At 39.4% G+C, this 3,892-nt stretch overlaps 1 long non-coding RNA gene across 1 annotated transcript; it reads right to left on the minus strand.

Annotated features, from left to right (window-relative positions):
* Positions 1-411: 411 nt before the first annotated feature.
* On the minus strand, positions 412-2,930 carry LOC311626578. Its single transcript, XR_014795721.1, has 2 exons — positions 1,777-2,930; positions 412-1,524 (listed from the first exon to the last, which is right to left on the minus strand). It is a non-coding gene; the product is annotated as an uncharacterized lncRNA (long non-coding RNA).
* Between the last annotated feature and the right edge of the window lie 962 nt (positions 2,931-3,892).

Genomic DNA, 3,892 nt, shown 5'->3' on the forward strand with positions numbered 1-3,892 from the left:
TTTTGAGGCAGTTCTGTGATCTCTATTTTAGGTAGAGAACCTTTGGCCCTTTCTATATTTTATTTGGTGTTTGATGATTGCTGTTTTTGATAAGCATATCTGAATAGAGAGAGTTGTGAATTATTCACTTGAAGTGGCCTTTTTGTAAGGCAGTCATTAGATGGACCAATTTAAGAATCTCACTATGTTTCTCTCGCTCTTTTGGACTTTCATTTTTTTCCTTTTCTGCTATCTTTCTGCCTCTGAATTTATTTAAATAAAGCTGGGCTTTGTGTTCAGAATTTCAAAATTCTGAACACAAAGCCCAGCTTTTGAGCATCTCTTCAGAAAGAAAGAGATCACACCCCTAACTTTATTTACTTACTTGCAATTCTGAAAGATGCAACAAAATAATTCTTTTTCTTTTTAAAAAAAATTTTTTTTTTATTGATTTTAGAGAGAAAGGGAGAGGAAGAGTGAGATAGAAACACCAATTTCTGCCTTCTGCATGCCCCACACTTGGGATTGACCCAACAACCTAGGCATATGCCCTTGACTGACTAGAATTGAACGTGGGATACTACAGTCCACAGGTCTATGCTCTATCCACTGACCCAAACCAAACTAGGGCATAATAATTCTTAATGTAGGCCCTGAATTGTTTCTGAAGTAATCTATAGGGACTTTTTTTTATAAAGGTTAATACTCATTTTATTAAGAATGAGTAAAGGGCCGAAACCGGTTTGGCTCAGTGGATAGAGCGTCGGCCTGCGAACTGAAAGGTCCCGGGTTCGATTCCGGTTAAGGGTATGTACCTTGTTTGCGGGCACATCCCCAGTAGGGGGTGCGCAAGAGGCAGCTGATGGATGATTCTCTCTCATCGATGTTTCTAACTCTATCCCTCTCTCTTCCTCTCTGTAAAAAATCAATAAAATATATATTAAAAAAAAAAAGAAGAAGAAGAATGAGTAAAGGGCCGAAACCGGTTTGATTCTGGTCAAGGGCATGTACCTTGGTTGCGAGCACATCCCCAGTGGGGTGGTGTGCAGGAGGCAGCTGATCGAGGATTCTCTCTCATCGATGTTTCTGACTCTCTATCCCTCTCTCTTCCTCTCTGTAAAAAATCAATAAAATATATTTTTTAAAACAAGTTAAGCAAAAATAAAATGTTCATAGGTATGCAGTATAGGACATAGAACACCAAAGAGAAATCTTTATAAGAGATGGTGGTTAATATGTGAACAGCAACCTGGTTGACAGCCACATATTATCATGACAGTTACAGTTCTCAGGATTGTTACGTCTTGCATTTCTGTGTATGCCATGGGCATCATGCTGAATCCCAAATCAGTAAAAGCATTCAAGGGGTTGGGCTAGTTAGAATGATTATATCTTGGAGTTTCACTTTCGCCTTTTTTTCCCCTCACTTGAGGATATATTTTACTGATTTTGAGAGAGAGAAAGAACTATCAACTGTATTCTGGCCAGGGATTGAACCTGCCTCCTTTTGCTATATGGGATAGCTCGCCAACCAAGCTACCTGGCCTGGGCTCCGGTTCTGCTTTTATTTATTTATTTATTTATTTATTTATTTTTTAAATATTTTATTGATTTTGTACAGAGAGGAAGGGAGAGAGATAGAGAGTTAGAAACATCAATGAGAGAGAGTCATCGATCAGCTGCCTCTTGCACACCCCCTACTGGGGATATGCCCGCAACCAAGGTATATGCCCTTGACCGGAATCGAACCCGGGTCCCTTCAGTCCCCAAGCCGACGCTCTATCCATTGAGCCAAACCGGTCTTGGCTCCGGTTCTGCTTTTAATGTAACGGGGCAAATAAACACACCCTGACCTCCATTTTCTTATATATAAATCAGAAATAATGGTCAACATTACCTGTCATAACGTTTATAGAAATTAAGATGATAACAAACTTTAAGGGATGTAAATGCATTTCAAGTTTAGGTATTTTGATTGAAGTAAATGCTGCATGAAGAACATTTAGCCATCTATAGACAACTTTCTATAACATAAAGCTGATTTGTTTTTCTCCCCAGAGAATGTCATCATTTTGCCTCATCCAGTAGTACCCCAGACACTTTATTGACTTTTAGATGAAAGTTGCTTGTGGACTGCCAAGAGCAGTAGAGTCAAAGCTTTCTGTCTGACATAAAGTAGACTGAGAATACTAAAGTCCTAGTCACTCTTGAGTTTTCTGTAGGCCTGGGGAAAACGGTTGAATCAGAGCTACCAGCTTTTTCTTTTTTTAATACCCCCTTTTTTTTTTACAAATTTTCCCCCATCAACAGAGCTCTCAGCTATAAGTGCCAAAGTCTGGACTGTTTAAAGCACTAGCCAAATGGGAAATGATGTGTGTTTTTTTTTGTGCTAAAAGTGAAGCACTGGTCCTGTTGAAGAGCCTAGCCTGAAATGGGAAGCTCAGGTGAATTTTATATACCTAATTTCATCAGCAAATTAGAAGAATTTTCTTGTAACAGCCACATAAAATAATCCCTGCTTAAAAACTTAACTCATTCTTCATTGCATTCTATAACCTCTTCACAATTGTAATTTTATATTTTCTGGTTTAAACTAACTACTGTATTTTCCCACTGTCTTCTGGGTCCTCAGTATGCTTACCAAGATCTTGGCTCAGCCGTTTTCATCAGAGCCCCCAACCCCCTCAGAACTTTTTGCAGTTCTCTGTCCACTTGTTGCTTCTCAAGGCCATAAGTCCCATCTTTTAAGACTTAGCTTTGACTCATCCTCTGTCCTCCGCTGTATCTCTTATGATTCTGACAAGTGCAAGCTATTCTGTGTTGGGACATTTTCTTAGCCTGAAAATTGGAATCTTGTTGAAATACGTGGTAGTGGGTATATGGTTGATCATTGTATTTTCTGTTTGCTTGAAAGTGATCATAATTAAAAGTCTTATTTTTTTTGAAGCAATAGCATGCCATTTATTTTGATTTAATTCTGAGTTCTTTATCGCTGAAAATTCTAAGATACTTGTACAACATTCTTGGTCATCAGGCATTTGGGATGTCCACTAGAGGCAAGGTACCTACTAGGTAACCACGAGAACTCAAAGAAGGTGTAGCAGCTTCTAACCTCAGGTAGTTCACAAAGTGAACCTCAAACCCTTCTGAGGAAGATGGTCATGCTGCTATTTAAGTCCCTGCGTCCTTCAAGAAGTGGGAATGCAGGGGAGCAGAAGTAGAGATCTCAATAGCAGATCAGAAATACAGATATTTTGAAAGGAGAGTTGTGAAGTGCAATTAGAGTTTATGGAAGAAAAATCATCACTCTCGCACCACCTGTGAAAAGATGCTGCACTCTGAAAAAGTAGAAAACAGCAGCAGCAGAGACCTGCCTCTTGGTAATTGAGTTGTAAGTGGCTACATTCTGTTGGGTCCCATATCCCCACCCTGAAACTGATCTCCCAACATCCTTTGAGTTTTGGCAATTTGGTGTTCTCCTGGAAAGCCAGGCTGAACCATAGAAGTCTAAGTAAGCCATCACATGAATTCTTAGGACTCAAGACCTGCCTTACTAACCTGAGACAAGAAGCAGAGTGGTAAATGTGTCTGACTCCAGCAAGAGGTGGTCAGACAACAAATGCATCTATTTATATCCTATAATCTGCTGGGCCAGCAGCTATGATGGAGAGGCCACAAACTGTCAGAATGGGGAGGTCCCTACTCTAGTGGTCAGAGAAAATATGTCTGAAAGTCTTGCATAAGCCAAAAAGTACTATATAAATTCATATCCTTGCTGCTGCTATGAGCTTGGACAAGTCAACATGTGCCTTCTCTAAATCTTAATTTCTTCACCTGCAAGATGGAAATAATTGTTTATCTCATTGGCTCTTGGGAACTCATAATTTATGCAAGAATTTCTTATAAAAGAAGT

This window comes from Pipistrellus hanaki, assembly GCF_964339955.1.
Source record: "Pipistrellus hanaki genome assembly, chromosome: 8".
Taxonomy (NCBI): Eukaryota; Metazoa; Chordata; class Mammalia; order Chiroptera; family Vespertilionidae; genus Pipistrellus; species Pipistrellus hanaki.